At 42.5% G+C, this 19,475-nt stretch overlaps 1 protein-coding gene across 2 annotated transcripts in view; it reads left to right on the top strand.

Moving 5' to 3' along the window:
• The window catches only part of MPPED2 (metallophosphoesterase domain containing 2), a 163,966-nt gene that overhangs the window by 98,712 nt on the left and 45,779 nt on the right, over window positions 1–19,475 (top strand). The gene's annotated exons all lie outside the window — the stretch shown is intronic.

Genomic DNA, 19,475 nt, shown 5'->3' with positions numbered 1-19,475 from the left:
CAACCTCTCCCTTAAAATGTTGTAATTCTGTAAGGAGAGGTCCTTACCTGCAGGTCCAGCCGAATGAGCGAGGAAAGTGTACAGGTGTCATGCTGACCCTGACCTTCGTGCTTTGAAACGGCTCTTACTGGAGGCAGATTCCGTGTGATGCTGGTTGACGTAGTAGTTTCAGAGGCAGGTCCACGGAGAAGTGAGGGGAATTTTACAGGTACGGAGTGCCTGCCTGCATTCAGACACACCATACACACTGTTCAGGACCACCATTAAAGGGAAAATCTGATATTGAGGACAGTATTGGCTTTTAAGGTTATTTGCTATAGGAATTACCTCTGTAGAGTTTGAGAAGCCTCTCTTCTGAGAAGCCTGAGAGAAACAAGATCACTTCCTTGGAAGTATGGAAGTTTGGCTGGTCTGTAAACCGCAGGCTTAACTGTACTCCACAGTCAGTTCTGAGACTTTTGTAACTGTCGATATTTATGATTTCCATTATAAATGTGTTTTTACTGTGTTGATTGTTGCAATAAACAGCATGAATGTTTTGTTGATAGAACTGAATACAAAGATGCCAGAGAAAATCCATTTTCTTGGTCCGTTGACTCAAATACTCTTCTTATGAATGATACCCAAAAAGCTTGTCTCTCTGGGTTTCTACAAGTAAGAACAGAACCCCCTAAAAAGGTGGAAGGAAAATAGTTACTGCAGAGCATCAAGGATAAAAATCTTGCAAAAAGTAGACATCTCAGTTCCTAAAGAGTGTTTCCCAAGCTGTGCAAACTCTCCTTAGTTAACCAGACACTCCCATGGATGAAGACTTTACAATTCCAGGAAAAACTCATTTGTTCACCTGGCTTTAGTCATTCAAGAATTAGCTTCTGACATCAGAGAGCACTGGTATGTTTTTCTTCTAAAATTTAGCAGTAAACGTTTCAAAAGCCGTATCCTTACCAAAAATACACAGAAGTATCAATAGCATTACAAAAAAAGTATGTATATATAGAGAGAAAATGTAAACTCAGAGGCAAGACACCAGAAGTGTAACAATGATTTTCTCTTATGAATGTTTTTCTTTCTTTTTCCTTTGCTTTCCTTCCTTCCTTCTTTCTTCTTTCTCTTTCTTCCTTCCTTTCCTTTCTTTCCCTTCTTTGCTTCCTCCCTACCTTCCCATCCTTCCCTCCTTTGTTCTTTCTTTCTTTTTCATTCATTCATTCTTTCTTTCTTCTTTCTCTCTCTCTCGCGCGCGCTTTCTTTCTTTCCTTTCTTCTTGCCTGAGGCTTTGTATGTTCTTACAGTGGGTAAGTTGTATGTTGACAGTCGAGAAAAGTCTGCACTCTCTGGTTGTCAGACGTGTGCGTGGGGTAATTTGGAAATGGACTCCCTTATTCTTTCTACCGTTGTCCTTGTGTATGTAGTTCCTGTTTAGTTGTGGGCCTGCACTTGTGCGCACACTTTAAGGATGACCTGTGTGGCAGGTCGTTGCCCAAGGTGGGCAGGCAGGCGTGTCTGTCCTCATCAACAAGTGTTGTGTGTGCCATACAGGAATGGAAAGATTCCCTGAAACCACTAGGGCTGAGCGTCATTGTGCTGAACATTTTTATTTCCTCTTTTAAGTCAGAATCTCCAAAGACAGTGGAACCCAGGTGGCTCATGTGGGTGCTGGGGTGACTGCCAGAAGCCAGATCTCCCTGGTGCTGCATTTTGATTCATCCCTGAGTGTGACTTGGGTCTGCAGGTCTGGTTTTACGGGATGCGACTTCAGTCAAGGAAAGCCTGGTGCCTACCTTTGCTTATTTGTATTCCGGTGCTATAACCTCCCCTCCTCTCGTGTGTCTTTGTTCTATTAGTCTGCAAAACAGGGCTCGACTTGTGATTAGTCCTTGGAGCTTGTTTCTGTTAATCAGCCTGCAAAACAGGTCGACTTGGCCGCTTTTGTTCCAGGGCTTAATGTGTTCTCCTTGTCAGGCTGCTCTGTTTGCCTTAAACGGGACCAGGCGGGGAAATTTGGTTTTTATATGCTGATGGCATTGTCAAGAAAGAAAACACCGCTTGAAAAGACAACAAGAAAATGCTAATGTAGAATTGTAGAGGTATGTTTTAGGAAGAGGAAAAGTTTATAGAAAATATAACTTGTGTCGCCTGGTTGCATTGTAGGATACCAGAAGAGAAAATAAGGCATTATTTATGTTATATGGTCAACATATGGTGTCCGGCGATGGTTGCCTATTAATAATAATTTTATATGTATGTGAAATGTAATTCTCTTTTGATACTTGAAGTGGGAACAACATCCTTTTAGCCACAATATTGAGTAATTATAAAAAGACCCAATACAATTTTGTGAGTTTCCTTATTTTTTTTCCTCCCCACCCTCCCTTGTGCTGAAGGACCTTACCACAGAGTAAAATTATTCTACCTGTTAGGTAGGGGGAAACGCTGTATCTCAGTTTTCTTATCTTCATTATCAAGGGATGAGCTTTGACCTAACTGTGAGACAGAGTGTGGGTGAATTCAGTGCTGATTATAAATTGCTTCGTAAAATGCTCATTATCACCATTTTAAAAATTCTGCTAACTTTAACGTGCGGATAGGATTGCTGAAAAAGAATTTCAATGCATAACTTTTCCCAGTGACAGTGACACTGTGTAAGAAAAACGGTTTTCTATCAGAAGTCATCTTTTACATCTCTAAACATTTCTAGTGAATTCCAGCATTCATTACTTGTGAAATAACCACCCCCTTCCAAAAAATAATAAAGAAATCTGTTGACGTTTATGTAAGGAGCAAACTGTCAGAGTCCCAAATTAAATTTGTCATCAGTGATAAATTTAGTGCTGTAAGATGCTTTAATAAGTGCTTCAGCTTGATTTATTGGTTTTGTTAGTTAACAAGAGTATATTATGTCTTGTACAGAACTTAGCAGAAGCAATTTCTGACTAGACCTTCCTTGATTAAAAAAAAAATGAAGTCTCCTTTTAGTCGCGGTGGTAATTATTTTAGTGCTAGCTTGGAAGGTAAGCACACTGCAGTTCTGCCATTAATATGAAAAAAAAGAAAAGAAAAGAAAAAGAAAAAAATGTCAAAATGCAAAAGGGAAGACATTTGCGAGGTTCGGGTACTTTATTTTTGTGCCTACTTTATTTCCTTTGTGTGTGTACAGGGTGTCTGGGCTGCTGTGCTGGTTGGGACTTAAGTTGCAGCCCTTCCATATATAATCACTAATGAGTGTCAGGATTCAGCGGCTAATTTGAAAGGCTTTGTGGCTCTTTCACCCCAGACACTAGCAGCTTCATTAGGCTCTGCTTTGTCCAGCCTGACCTTTGCTGGCCCTGGGATCACAGCTAAATACCAACATTACACCAACGCCCTCCCATTGAAACAGTCCAGACGTGATTCCTTTGGTGCCTGTCTTATCAGGATCTGCCACTGACAGAAACTTGGGTGCTTCATGCCACATAATTAGGATTACCTTTCCCTCAAGAGGCCCTGTTTCCTCGTACCCATGGGAGTGTTCAGTTGATTGGAGATTTGAATTTTAGAGCAATTAGCAGATTTTTCTGTCCTCTTTTTTTTTTCTAATGTCCTTTTATAAGGCATAACTTTTAAAACATACTTTTATGTGAAAAACAACAAAAGGGTTTTTTTTCCTTGATTTGGGAACAGAAAATACATACAATTTATTATTAATGGCATCCAATAAGAAAAAAGAAAAGGAAATCTAATGGTATTTTTTTTTCTTTAGAGATTTGTCTTTGGGAGTGCATGCTCCTTAAAATCAAACTAGTTAGCAAGCAGGTGGGGGCGGGGAGCTATTTGTTGTGTTCTTTTAAATGTCCTGAGGAGTAAAACGTTGGTGTGGTTTGTCAGGCATTCGATTGTCAGGAAGGAAAGCCTTTATTTTTCAGTGGCGTTGTTTGTAGATTCTCCACCTGCTCTTCCCAATTCCCAGAGAAATTATTCTACATTAGTTTAAAATTTTGCCCTATATTTGCTATAAAGCAGTAGTCAGGTGAAGGTGTGTTTTGGCATGGCCTGTGATTATCAACTAGGAAAATAAATCTTTATAAACTTCTTTATCATCAGATCCAGTCTTCCAAGCCAGGTCTCTGGTGATCTTATTTTGAAGTGATTTGAATTCTCCTTCCTTTTTACGGAGAGTCATAAAATTAGGAGCTCTCTGACTATATCACTTTTTCCACCCCTTTGGCCAGCGTGCTGCCTCCAGCGTATTCCCTGGTGTTCCATTCAGCCTAGTTTAAGATGCTAAGACCAGAGAGGCTGCTCCCAGTCCCCTCTGGGAAAATGTCCCACGGTCCTTGACCCGTGGGTATGCTTCCAGGCATGCAAGCTCAAGTTTTCTCCTGTTTTAAGACGGCTGCTGCTCCGTTCTTACCTTCTGTCTCTTTTCTTCTTATTCTTTGCTTCAAAACCCTCAGGAACTTTTCCTGTCTCGGTCAAACAGCCTGTATGTATTGCGAACAAAGAAACAACACACACATGCCTGGTTTTGTCTTTTTAGTCTCCTCATTCAAATCGACAGCATTATTTAGGGGATTTTTTTCATCATTAACCATGTGTCTAAGATGTGCCTAAATGTGAATGGTCTGTAAATTTTACCTGTGAATGAATCTCATAAATCCTTAGCCATTTCACAGACCCTGTGACCAGAGGGTCTCAGAATCTTGTTGGTACTGAGACTTTTCAGGGTTCTAGGACCAAGATTGAAGACTCGGTAAATATTTGTTTTTAGGTGGACAAAATTAAATTTGTCAGTGTGCTTGGTTCCTGGCACACCATCATCACTGATCTATGCATTACCCTTATCATTATCATGTTTCTTATCCATTGATGAATAATGTAGTGAGCATCCATTGGCCCACTACACAGCCAGAGAACTAGACCACTGACTTGTATGTCTGTGCTTTCCCCTCTCTTACTGCTCTGCCTTTTTTCTCCGGGTATACATTAATTTAAATTTTGTCTTTTCAAATAAAGAAAAAGCTTTTAGATAATTTCAACATTCATCCGTAAAAACTCTCAGCAACCAGGAGTAGAAGGGAATTTCATCATCCCACATAGGGTCACAACCTACAGTTAGCATCATGGTTAATGGTAAATAGTGAACGCTTTCAAACTAAGATCAAGAAAACGTAAGGCTTCCTGGACTCACACTTCTAGTCACCAATCTTTTGGAGGCCCTATATAATATAACAAAGCACAAAGTGGAAATAAAAGAAATGAAGATTGTAAGGGAAATAGTAAAATTGTCCTTTTTTGCGTGTGACATGGTTGTTCATTTAAAAAAATTCGAAGGGATCTATAGAAAAATGAAATTCTCAGGAATTTCTAAGAATTAAGAAGTGATAAGTAAATTTAACAAGGTTACAGGATAAAGGGCTAATATACAAAAAGCAACGGCTTATTTAACTAAGAGCAACATAAAATTGAAAATGAATTTTTAAAATGTTAATTACAGGAGCACCAAAACCATGAAATGCAAAGGGTAAGTATAACAGAAGATCTGGAGTATCTTTTCAGTGAAAATTAAACAATATTGCTGAAAGAATTAAAGAACACGTAAACAAGTGAAGCTATACAATGTTTGTAGACTGTCGCCATTCTCCCCAGACTGGTTGGTAGGTGCAACATAGTGTACCGACTGAGTCAGAATCTCAGCAGACTTTTTTTGATTTTGGGAAATAAGTAAGTTGATTCTTACATTTTTTGAAAATGAAAAAGATCTAGAGGAGCCAAAAATAATTAAAAAATAAAAATTGGTGGACTTTCATTATCTGATTTCCAGACTTAGTATAAAGCTTTTAATAATGAAACAGCGTGGTAATGGTGAAGGATAGACATGCAAATCAGCGGAACAGAAAAAGGAGTCCAGAAAAAGACTCACACGTGTATGGTCAAATGAGTTTCAACACAGTGCCAAGGCAATTTAAAGGGGAACAGTGGTCTTCAGTCAGTGGTACTTGGGCAAATAAACTGAATCAAGAGACTCTAATGATTTGGCTTGATTTAAAAGTTTTCCCTAGAAATGATCAGGTGGGAGGAAGGATAGAATGCTCTGACTGGCTAGGCCTAGCCCTGCACTCCTTCCTGAGGCAGGCAGGGTGTGGGGTGGGCACCACCTGTACCATGTGAATTAACCACATGCAACAGAGGTGAGTTTTCAAGGGAAAATTGATGTGCTGTTACCAGAAGGTGGACTGAATGTTCCACAGACCAAAAAGTAATAGACTCCTCGTTCACACGTGCTCACGCAAGATACCTGATGTGGGTAAGCAAGAAGAGGAATCCTGCTGGCGGTAAAATTTTTTTAAGTTTCTCATCCCATATCTTGCAGCCTCTTTTTTCAAGAACCATGGTCATTTTCTCGTCCCAGTGTCTTTGCTTCTGGCCCTGAAAGTCAGAGGTGCTCTCAGCAGTGGGGGGTGGCAATAATGGACTGGAAATTCTGGAACTGCAAGTGCGTTTATTTACATGGGGCCCGCGGCACTGGATTCTGGCATTGCAGCTGTATTGGTTGTCTGTCACTCTGCAAAAATAAATTACAAAATTTAGCTGCTTAAACAGCAAATATTTGTTACCTTATAATTCTATAGGTGAGGATCAAGGTACAGTGTGGCTGGGTTCTTTGCCAGAGGTTCTAACAAGACTGTATAATCAAGGTGTTGCCAGAGCAATAGTCTCATTTCAAGGCTAGCCTTGGGTAGAATCTGCTTTGAGGATCACTTGCGTGGCTGTTGGTAGAATTCAGTTCGTTGCAAGTGGTTGGACTGAGAGCCTCAGTTTCTGGAAGTTTCTTATTGACTGTTGGCCAGTGGCCTTCCTCAGTCCCTTGGCATGTGAGCTTCTCCACAGGGTAGCTCACAACATGGCAACTGGTTTGAATTTGAGAGAGCAAGTGAGAGAGCAGGAAGTGGGCCAGCAAGGTGGAAGCCAGAGTCTTTGGGTAATCTAATCTCAGAAGTAACATCTTATCACTTTCGCCATAGTCTTTTGATTGGAAGCACGTCACTAGGCCCAGGCCGCACCCTTACCCGAGGGGGAGAGGATACACATGGGCATGAATACCAGGAAGTAGGATCACTGGGAGCATCTCAGAAGCTGCCCGTCACAGTGACAGTGGCCATGGCTTTAGAGGAAAGAATTCTCCCATCTCTCTTGCCACTGAAGTTTTCTTTTGGGAACTTCATAATGTGACCTGGTACTTAAAGTGGATGGAGGAAGCTCCAGCAGTAGGGTGGGAGCTTTGGCAGGAAGAGGTTTTATGTTTATGGTTAGAAGTTGAATTGTAGGGTATAAAAAAATGATTACAGAAACAAATTCAAAAAATTTTTGCATAATAAGAAGTGTACTAGAGGTGCACACAAAGGGTTATACTTAAGGAATGTTTATCACAGAGAATTAGCAAAAAAAAAAAGAAAAAGAAAGGGAGGGAGGGAGGAAATGACTTGAATGTCTAAAAGCAGGGGACTGGTTTAAATATTGCAGTATATCCATATGATAGACTGTCATGCAGTTATTAAAAATAGTTTTTGGAACACTGGTTTTAAACTATTTTGACCACAACTCACAATAAAAAATCTGTTTTACACCAAAAATAAATATACACAAACGTTTACCTGATTTGACTAACATTTATTGACTGCCCTCCATGTCAGGCACAGCCCTAGATGCTGGGGATCTGAGAATGAACAAAACAAAACCCTGACCCTGGAAGACCTTGTAAGTCTCTTACCAAAGAGAAGACAAGTAGCTCATGCAACAGATTGTCACAAGTGCTACAGCCAATTTTGTAATATTCCTTTGGAGACGGGCATGGCGAGCACCTGAGTCAGCTTTGGGTGGGTAAGGAAAGCCTTCGGGAAGACTGAGAAGAATATGAAAGTGGAAGGAGCCACACATACAATGAATAGAAGCAATTAAGGATTCAGGATCTGCGCGTAATTCCGTGGCCCTGGAATGCAGGGTGTGGTAGGACAAGAAGGCCATGAAGGGCCTGACGAACCGGGTGAAAGAGTTTGGACTTTACCTCCTCCGGTTCTGGTGAGCCACAGAAAGGTGTGAAACAGGAGGATTATTTGACTCTCTTTGTCTATTAGAAAGAACGCTAGGAAGCATGTAGGCGAAAGTGAGGAGAGTGAGGAAGGACACGAGGCTGGGGAACAATAATCAGAAGTGTTGTAATTGTCCGGGAACAAGGTGTGGAGAGTCCCCCTTAAAATACGGTCAGGCGGATGAAGAGGGGAGCAAGACGCCAGGCTCGTTGAGAAGACATAGCTGGAGGATTTATCACTGATGGGCTGAGGGTAAGGGAGGAACCGAGATTCAATTTCTGGCTTGCCAACTAGTATTAAATAATTCCAGTGACCTGATAATGGGCCATTAGTATTAACTGAGTCTTTTCCTGAGGAGTCCCATTTTGAGAGGTGTTTGATTATTTGACTTGGAGAGAGCTGGGCACCTTCCTAGGTGGCACATCCTCCAAGCTTCCTTCTTTCACTGTCCTCGGAGGCACATTCACATAGGGTCTTAGAGGTTGGAAACCTCTGCAGGAGACTTGGGGCAGATGAGGTTGGGGAGGAAGCAAGGAGAGGAGCAGCCTTGGAAACCAGACACTGTGTGCCGAGTGTTGAGTTAAAGTAGTGGCAAGGTGCCTGTGAAGGGACTGAGCTCCCAGGCCCTTAGCTGGGAGGAACAGGAGATTTGGGGGACGTAGATACAAGTAGCTCAGGGCACGGATGATTTAAATGAGGCTGTGAATGATATAAAGAGGTGGGCACTGTAATTTTAATTGGTCGTGGGGGGCTTGTCTACTTGAAGGTCCCTGCTGGACCAGTAGGGTAGGAGATAAGTGAAGGGAGAACGTTCTCTAAAACTTCTTGTGGTTAAATCATGGACTGTCTGCCCACTGACCACTCCATGATGGACCATCCGACTCATACCTGAAAAGTAAAATGTTGAATGAAATCCAAGAAGAAACTTACATAAAAGAAGATGCTAAAATCAAATCGGATAGAATGACTAAAGCAGGCGGCCGAAAGAATTCAACCACCAAGCACAAGAATAACCACCCACAGGCAAGCGAGACTCTGAGCTGAAGTGACTGTAAACCAGACATTGAATGTTGCTGATTCAGGGACGGGGTTCCAGTTGGGCTCAAGGCACTCCCAGTGGAGTTCTCTGCATACCTTCCAGGACATGGTGACAAGGAGCCCAAGCACTTTTCCTTGGAGTGATCATAGAGGTTAGACCATGTTCCTTGCTTTGAAATTTACTTGTTTAATATCATCAGATTCAGAGAGCGAGAATTACCATCCCAGTCAGTGGAGGATGTGGAAGAAGGACTGATGGTGATGGTGAAGATGGTGATGTATTGCCCTCGAGGGCTTACTCGGTGGCCGGCAGTCTCTGAAGGACTTGGCACACCTCTCCTTTGGTCCTCATAACAACCTGCATCTTAGAAGCCTCTCACTACAGAGGAGACTGAGAAGAGGCAATGTTCAGTCACTCTCATACGAATATACTTACTTGGAGAAACAGGGCTAGACTTGGATCTCTCTGCTGCACCATCGCTACATCTCTGATCTGAGCTTTCTCATCTATAAAAAGGAATAAGAGTGACTGTGCGTCCCTATTAGGTCATTTGTTGTGAAGGTTGGATGAGTTGGTCCATGTAAACTTCCTGGAACCATGCCTGCCATCGTGTAAGTGCTCAACAAATATTAGTCTTTATTTTATATTATCATCGTTATTCTTCTGCATGACTTTTTAATACTTAAAAAGAGAGAGGCCATATTTTAAGGAAAACATGCATGGTGAGGGAACAAAAAAGTAGACACATACAGCCAGTGAGAACTGTATTCCTCTTCTACTTCCATCAAAGGCTATTAGAACTGTAGGGCCTGCTATTGTATATTTATTCAGACATCAATCTTAATCAGCCCCTTTGCTACTTTGGCGGTCAGGGCATTGTAATTCTATTTTTATCGGTTCCTTCCTGTGCACCAGACATTCAAAATAGCATGAGTAAGGATCAAAAATATCTTAATGGGTTTGGTTCCCAGAGATATCAGTGACCAGAGGAAGAGTTTTGCAGAAATTTCTTCCTGCGCTGATAAGGAAGGTAAGCGGGGAAGGGGAGAAGGGAGGGCTGCCTGGAGCAGCACGCTGGGAGTCTCCGTCCAGCCCAGAGGCCAAGATCAAGCGGCAGGGTGAACGACCAGGGGAGAATCTGGAGGATTAGAGCATAAATGCTTCCTCCTTCCCGGCTGACGCTTGGGACCGGCCTTGTGTAATTGTTCGGGAGAACACTGCCCCTTCACGAGGTAACCGTGTGTTTGATAAACAGACTTCCTGGTGTGACCGCGTTGCTCAAACACAGACACAAATACAGAGCTTCCTAGGCTGTTAATATTTTTGTTCGGATCCCTTGCCTGGGCACCTTTTCTTTCTCTTCCTTCTCGTTTTTTTCTTTCTGCTTCTCTCCCTGTTAGTTCGCCCTTTCCTCCTCCTCCTGCCCCCGCTCCCCTCCTCCTCCCCCTCTCCCTCCTTCTTTCTCTCAGGACCACTTTGTGTTCAGACTTTTCATCATCAGAAAGTTATCAAAGTCTAGAAACTGGGATCGAAGGGGAGAGAAAATGCAACCGGAACATCCAGAACCACCAGAGTTCTTACAGGGACGTGACCCATGCAGTTTCCCAAACTGTGCTAAAGTCACGCCACTGCATGAAGCATGACGGAATCTTAGGCGGTGCACAGATGAACACCGGTTCTTCAGTGACTTTGTGTTTATTGCATACATCTTGAAAAGTGAGAGTGTGTGTGTGTGTGTGTGTGTGTACACATAGCACACCAGACTTGTGATTTCATCAATATTACTATTTAGGGTGAGGATGAATTTATTTAAGTAATAAAAACAAGTTTGTGTGTAGAGAAATATTTAGTAAATATTAATACAGGTGGTACACAGATGTGCCAAATGAATCATGACTCTGGCACACCGGGACTGAAGCTTGGGAAACACTCTTGTGGCTTTTTCACCTGTATCCGGGGCCTCTGGGAAGCTCTGGTGCCTTCCCTGCAGAGCGTGGGATTGGCCCTCCCTAAGTTACCCTAAGAGACGCCCATGCCGTCTTGCCATGGTTCTGTCATCCCATCAGCAAGTCTTTCTCCGAGCTCAGAATCTGGACTATAACCAACCCCCTCCCGTTGCCAGCAGCTCCACAGCTGCGTCTCCTGATGGAAGCCCAAGGCGGGAACAGTAACTCTGCACCAGTGACTTGAGTTTTTAAACATTTAAACATGTGTAGCAGGTGTGAAAGTTGGTCTACTCGGATGCACAGATGCAAGAAATTTCACATCAACTTACTTGTTTGTTTGCTTGTAGAGTTGGAATAAATGTCAATCTGAGCCCTTGCCCCTTAGCGTAGGAGGTAATTAGATCTCACTCATGACTGAGCGCCCCTGTGCCCTGGCTCCCACTCCAGGGCCTTGGAGAGAAGAACCAGGACATTGGGGGGGGGGGTCCTCTGGATGTTGGTCCACTGCCAAAGGGCCTGTTGGTGGCGTTGTATGGTCCCGTGAAAGCAGGTGATGGCTGTTTTCCCTGACGTGAGCTGGGGGAATCTCTGCCCAAGCTGGGGGTGAGGGCAGGATTTGGCCTCCTGAGGGACATCACACAGCTGTTGCTGTTGAGGGCTTGTCGCTCCCCCACCCGCCCTGCCCCCTCGTCCGGAAATCCAGCTGAGTCCTCAGGACTCCAGACCATCCTCTGGGCCCACAGTGGAGGAGTTCCCTTCCTGCTTATCTTGACTGCGTCTTGTCCTTCACCCCGACTCCTTCCCCAAGGGCGCTCACTCACCCAGCTTCCCTCCCCAGGGTGTTGACCTCGCTTCATGCCCTCAGTGAAAACAAAAGCCAGGAAGGGTGGGAGGGAGTGTTTCTGGCAACTTCCACTTAAACCATGATATACAAACACCCCTGAGGCAAAGGAACACAAAGGCCTTCACAGAATAAGGGAGAGAAAAACAGAGGAAAACCAAACAGAGATTAATATTTTTGTTAACTATTCTGTCATGTGTAAAGGTAAAAATTTGAAATATGTGTTCATGCTGAAGGTATTTGTTCCAGTACTACACACACACACACACACACACACGTTCAATTCAGGGACCCAGAAGTGTATTCAGATAGTCATAGTATTGAACATGGTTTCCCATTCTTACCAAATAGAGTTGGTTCCCGAAAGAAGCAGAAGGGCTTGGTTGTGTAAGTCTTAATAATTATCTCTTTCAGACGCATTGTATCCAAAAGTTCAGTTGGTTTGGGGGCCAAAAAGTACTGTTTCAGTTGAATTTGCTAAACCCTTTAAAGTAGGGGAAGCTAACGGACACGGCTGAGTCCCTGGCCTATGATTAGACCCGTGTGAGTCGTTGCCCCTTCGGTATTAATGCTTTAAAACTCAGAGACCATACTGAGCCTTCCTCCTTTGCATTCAGATCCATTCTCTGTCCTCGCCCTGCTCCTCTCTGCATCACAGGGCAGATTGACCGCTGCCAACTAGGATTCCAGGCTCCCTTGCCAGCTGGCATCCAGTGGGGCTCTGGCGTCTGGTTTCCCTGGAGAACCCTGTCCTCAGTGGACACAGCTTCCGCCAGGTGGGCCCTCATGGCCCCAGTCATCACGGTGGTCCTGGCTTCCAGCAACAGCACCTTCTGTCTTTGTCAGTCCAGCCCCACGGGAGGGCAGGGGCATCCTACAGTTGCTAAATCCAAGTTTCTCTTCAGCACCTTTGAAACTAACTCTCCATATTATTACTAATCCTTTTATTGAGTTACGTGGCTACCATACATTCATCTCCTAGCTGGGTCCTCATTCAGAGGAGGAGATAAATCTGTTAAATTTCAGAAAATAAAATTCCTAATCTGAAAGTCATGATTCTGTGTAGAAATCTACAGGACCAAATAATAATAACTTTCCTGGAGTCATTCAACAAATATTTACGGAACACGTTCTTTTGCCAGGCTTACGAGCAAGGTCTCTGCCCTCCATACATTTTCATTCTAGCAAGAAATCAGCAGACTCAAAACAAAAATAACATAAAAGAAGAATATCAGAGGCCGAGAAGTGTTGTGCACAACAATGAAATGGATGGATGTGTTAGCAAGTGGCTACTTTAAGGAAGGCATGATAATTACTACAAATTTGGGTGCAGCTTTCTCAGGCACTCCATTCACTGAAACACTCTTCTTTTCACTGGCTTTTTAGATTTTCCCTGGCAAAGGCCCTAAACTAGGAATTAGGGCTCATTTGGATCTCAGATGTGTTGTTTTCCACGTATGGTGTTTTGTTTAAACAAATAAGTTTAAGGTCTTCAGATGTACAGGCCATGGACCCCATCACTTTTTCCAATTGCTTCAATATCCCAGCTTCCCCTACTTAACACACCTACAGGAACTCTAAATGCAATTCTGGCCTGGACCACTTGAGACCGGTTTAATTTGCCTAGCATCGCTCTTTCCATTTGACTGAGAACTTACCATGTGCCAGACACGGTGCTGAACATTTTACTTCATCTTCAAAACCTAGTGAGAAAGATGTATTACCCATCATTGTGCAGACTCCGGAGCTGAGACCTGCAGGTGACTTGCCTAAAATCATAGTGCTAGTGAGTAGCAGAAATAGGAATCAGAAGTCAGTCTGCTTAATAGCACAGCTGAGCACTTAGCTGAGTTGGATGGTACCAGAAAGCCTGTAAGTTATCCACATGTCTCAGGGGCGTTCGTATTGGTTTCCCAGCCCAATAAATTCCTTGAGCACTAACTCACCTAAATCCTTGCACCCTCCAGATAAAAGCTCAAAGATAAATAAATTATAAAATTGTTATTTTATAAAATTATAAATCATAAAATTGAATTGATTGAAGATGAGCAACAAGAAACAGCTCTGAATATTCCTGCGTTTTTCTCTGAACTTGATCAGAGACTCTTCTTATAGGCAAAATAGCCTCACGTTGACAGATTTTTGCCTGGTGCATAGAGGAGACGCGTGAAATGCTGTTTATCCAGACAGTTGAGAAAAAACCAGTCTGAATTAGTGAAGTACCTAAGTTTCAAAACGTTGTATTACAGTTAAGTATATCAAGGAACTGACGTAACCTTTCATGGTGTTATCATGACCGAGTGAGAGAGAAAGGCAATGTGTGCATGTGGGTCATGTTTCATTGAATGTTATCAGCTTTTCTTGGGAAGGACTATCCTTTATTCTGAAATTATATTCATTCTACATTTGCGGCTTTAATTTTATTTTTTTAATGAAACATAGTAGATGATAGTCAAGGGTGGTGTGTTTGGGAGTGTGTGTGTGTGTGCATGTTTGTATTTTCATATCCTTTCATGCTAGAAAAAATAATTAACAACTTATTAGTACCTAAAACATTTCCTGAAATTTTATAAATCCATGAGATCCAAAAGTCTGGTTACCTCTGGCTTTTTATGATCAAAGTTCAAATCAAAGAATCTGATGTGTGTTTATTTTGTGTCACTCACTTATAATGAGTATTTGCCTAGTTGTTAAGATATCCTAAAAAATATCAATATAACTAATTCCAATTTTTATTGAGTGCTTACCGTTTATCAGCTTATGGTCTACTAGTTCAAATGTTCGCTTTGAGCCTTGTTTCTTTAGACATTGCACAGATAAATTTCAAACCAGCCCTTCTCTGACATACATTTTTTAAAAATCACCAATATGGGGTCCATGAGATGATGTTTTACTATATTAAAATATATATTGTAACAGTTTAGGGGTAGCACTGTATCCGTGAGGATTTTTATGGTGGAGGTGATGGAAAACCCAACCCAGACTGGCTTGAACAAAGGTATTGGCACACACTTAAAAAATCCAAAGGTAGATCTAGTTTAGAGGAGGTTTCAACAGGGCCTTAGTCATGTGACTGGGACACTTTCTCCCTTTCCATTTCTTAAAGGTTGACTCTAGTCTCAGACCTACTGTCTCCTCATGCTTTCAAAACGGCTGCCTGTGGCTTTGGGGGACTGAGGGGGAAAGAGACAGCATATAGGGGGAATACAGACGCAGTAGAATCCAGATGGCTGACTTGGGCCATAATAACAGGGTGATGGAGGGCACTGACGGCCTCAGCCTAGGCTGCGCACTCTGTCTCACTGGGTCTGAAGAGCAGGCAGCTTGCCAAGGGTCCCCAAGAGGAAGCCGGGGCTGTGGGGAAGACGGAGTGGGGAAACAAGCGTGGGAAAGCAGCCAACAACACAGGTCCACTCGGAGCTGCTTCCTGGGGGCCCTTTGACGCTCCTTTCCTTTACAAACATAATTATACCTACTCGTCTTTATTTCTTTCATTGGTTCTCAGTAGTATATTGGAACTGATATTTCAAGACCAGCCTGAATAGATAGCAGAGACACCTATCTTAGTGACATAAATCTGTACAAAGAAAAGATGTTTTTTTAACCTCTTCCCTCTGAAATTTACCATTTGAATAAAACTGGCCAGATTTAATCCCAAAGTCACTCAACTCTTAACTATTGTTATTTCTTATTTTTCTAAACCACAGTGCTTTAGGAAATTCCATCTTTCTCTTCTCCAACAATGAAAACTCTCTTCTCCAGCCAGCTCCCTTCTGTATGATTCTTTCTTTTAAATCTCTTCACATGTGCCTTTTTAGACTTCTTGTTAAACTTTCCATCCATCAAATAAATACCAGATGATAGGAACTGTGCCCTTTTCCATACTTTTTGCCATGTGGGTAATAAATACATCTATTTATTTCAGTTTCCATCCATTAAACATACTACAGTGGCTTTTTATTTGATCAGTTGTGTGGACGTCAGAGAGGATGAGAATGGGATATTATTGGATTCCTTGTTTGCAAGTACTTGGATGTTAGTAAACTTCTCTTGGAGATCCAGTCCAAGAAAATAGATTGAGGGCCAGAAATAGAAACAGGATTTTTTTTTTTCCCCTTAAATGAAGGAAGTCATTGTTTAAAATAATACTTAAAAGAGACTAACTCCCCTACTTCCTTTTAAAAAATATTTCTGAAAATACATTTAAAAGATTGTTGATATTTTTATTTTAAACTATTTGCATTATTTATGTGTGATTTTCATGCAGAGCATACGTTGAAGTCTTGTTATTCCTTCATGCCCAAGTTGAATCTGTAGGCTGTGGGTGATATTTTTTCTCTCTCTCCAGATGGGTAGAATTGTAACATAAGTGAGTTCATGCTGGGGGCTGGTGCCTGTAGTTTGTTATGTTTGCATTCTGCTTTACGCTGTTTTCCGTTTATTGTTAGGTTAAAGGAATGTTTATATCTTTGATTATTCTCTGGTATGGGGATATCTTTACCCTGGAAAAGGGTAATGAAGAACAGGTGTTGCATGTGAATTTTCAGTTTTATGTTCTCAAAATGTGCCCAGAACCAGGCGGGAGCTTTCCAAGTTCTTTAGTGCAAATCGCTGTGTTGGTAACGGCAGTATTTCCCCTAGACTCTCCCCGCGCCCCACTTCCCAGACCTCTGAGTCTGGCAACACCTGAAGGGGGCATGTGAACTTGTTGAATTACAATGGATACGTTTATCAGATGAGTTTATGCAGGACGGTAAGTGCCTCGCATCTCTGCCTGAATGGTTACACAGGATCATCTCCAGAAACACAGCAACATCCCCATCGGTTACAGGAAATGTATGATGCTCACCTTTAGAATGTGACATTAAGACTTGGGGAGACAAGTTCTGGAGATTCGGTTGTCAAGGTGATTTGCACCTAAATATGTGGAGGCCAAAAGAACCTGTTTTCCTCATGAAGATTTAGCCATTGTAGTCAACTTTCAAGGAATATGCTCCCTTTTTTAAGGTCCTTTTTGTCATATGCCTGCCTCGCGGTGCCAGACTTTGCACTGTTGGCTTGTGTAGCCATTTCTTTATCCCTAGAAACCCTGACATTCTTTGGGGCTTCTTCTCATGACATGGATGTGGGGGTGTGATTTGCAGAAGGCAGAGCATCGTTTCCACTCTAGCGGGGATAGGCAGGCTGATGTGCAACTTTGCTGTGGCTCAAATAAAATATTAACAAGTCCCCATTCAGCGGGATCTCTGGTGCAACGTCACCATTTTCCAATCAGGGTGGGTTTTTTTAATTGTGGTAATACACATAACATAAAATTTACTATTTTAACCATTTTTAATGTACAGTTCAGTGGCATTAGGTACGTTCATATGGTTGTGCAACTATTACCACCACCATCTCCAGAACTTTTTCACCATCCCAAACTGAAACCCATTAAACAATAACTCCCATTGCTCCTCCCCCCCCGGCCCCCCGCCCCTGGCAACCATTCACTTTCTATCAACTTGACTACTCTAGGTACCACATGTAAGTGGAATCACACAATATGTGTCCTTTTGTGTCTGCCTTATTGCACTTAGCCTACTGGGTTCAAGATCCATCCACGTTGCAGCATGTGTCAGAATTTCCCTCCTTGCTAAGGCTAAAGAATTCTTCATTGCGTGCATATGCTACATTTGGTTTATTCATCCATCGATGGACACTTGGGTTACTTCCACCTATTGACTATTGTGAATGACGCCGCTATGAACATGAGCACAGAGCTCTGTTTGAGTCCTTGCTTTCGCTTCTTTGGGATACACAGCCAGAAGTGGAGTTGCCGGACTATATTGTAATTTTATGTTTAATTTTGGGGGGAATTGCCATACCATTTCCATGGTGGCTGCACCATTTCACATTCCCATCAGCAGTTTGTCAGGTTCTTTCTAGCACACGTAATTCCCACTCACCCAGCCCCTGCAAAATAATGGTACTTGTAGACTACTGATTCTTGTCAGTACGGGTTTTTCTCCATTTTGGTGGGCTGGGGAGTGGGGAATTAGACACCACATTTATATTATGATCAAGGGAAGCAGAAATGTGTGAAAAGAGGAGAAGAATAAAAAGTTAACACTATGGCATAAGAAATTCAGAGAAGAAAAACCAGCTTCCACAGAGAACACAGGATCCTCTGGATTTAAACAGAAAATGCTGTAAACAGGGTGTGAAACTCTCATCTGTCCATCGCTGCTTCATTTTAGGACACGCCTGGTCTCGTGGGCGCCAAGTGCAAAATGCCCTATGTGCCCCAGTGTTTTCTTTTTCTACGCAAGTGTCCGTGGGGGTCACAGAGTGGGGCAGACACCAGCCTGACTCTCCTGCTGCTGTTTGCTTCCAGATAGTTCAAACCATGTTCTTTCATTTCCAGAAGAAGAGAGCTTCAGTTTGGCTTTCTGAAATCAGTTGCCACCCTTGGGCAAAACTAATTGTCCCAATACACATGTTCTGCTCAGCATTTCCAAAAAGAAAGACATGCTTCCTGCTGGTTGATGCATTCCAACCCAACCACCTCTTCTGTGTGGCAGGTTTGGGCTGAAGAGGAGGGGGCCGGGCAGGAGGACATTTTTTCCAATTTCATTTAACTCTGTTAGCTTGAAATACATCTTGGAATAATATGACCCAGAGAAAGAGCTTCTATGTGAAACTTTGTGGATTGTCAAGGTCTTGCCTTATGATGTGACCTCCCAGCACTACAATGGCTTCTTTCTTGTGAAGACTTGAGCATTTCCAATTGCAGAAAAACCTCAAGAGATGCGGCATTTCAAAAGCCATAGCTTAGGTTTTATTTTCTCGGCTGGGATGCTTGTGGGTTTTCTTACTATGAAATTAGAGCTGTCATAGCGACTTTGTCTATTTCAAAACCGGAGAGTCCATGGTCCCATGAAAGTCCCACTTTAGGAAACTGGGTTTGTTTATGAACGTGCTGACATTGTGCACGGAAAGTGACACTACCCTGATAAACAGGCGTCTTTGATAGATGGAGTGGTTGGGTGAGTTTAAATTTCTGAGGATTAAACAAAAAACTCTTTTGTTTCAAAAACTGCTGGAAATTGCTCTAGGAATTTTAAGTCAGGGTTACCTAGTGTCTCCAGGTGACCATAATTAACAAAATTTTACTGGTCCCACTCACCCAGCTTCAGAACACGTGGTTCGTGAATACAAGTCTCAGCCTTGACCTTGGTTCTTGTCAATCCAGTGGCTGGGCCTTGCCTGGACTTGAATCAGAACCTGTGGCGGTGGGACAGGAAATCTGCACTTTAGCACCCGGGATGATTTTTATGCTCCCTAAAATGTGAGAACAACTGGCTTTGAAGTTGTAGGTGTTGGAGTTGGCCATGTATTTATTCCTCGAATCACCCCTTGTCAACTGACTCCTGGTTGGGATATATTTTTGCCTCTTTCCTGTAAAAGTGGAGGGCAGAATAAACTAAAATCCAGTTAATTCAGGACTCTGGGTTGATTGAGATATGGATAATTATGACTTTTATTGATTTTTTTCATATTTTCCCCCGATGTATGTTTCATTTCAAGCTCATTCTGCTCTGTGT

This window comes from Vicugna pacos, chromosome 10 (assembly GCF_048564905.1).
Source record: "Vicugna pacos chromosome 10, VicPac4, whole genome shotgun sequence".
In the NCBI taxonomy this organism is placed as follows: domain Eukaryota; kingdom Metazoa; phylum Chordata; class Mammalia; order Artiodactyla; family Camelidae; genus Vicugna; species Vicugna pacos.
The sequence above is the reverse complement of the archived record's forward strand: the minus strand, read 5'-3'. Positions and strand labels throughout refer to the sequence as shown.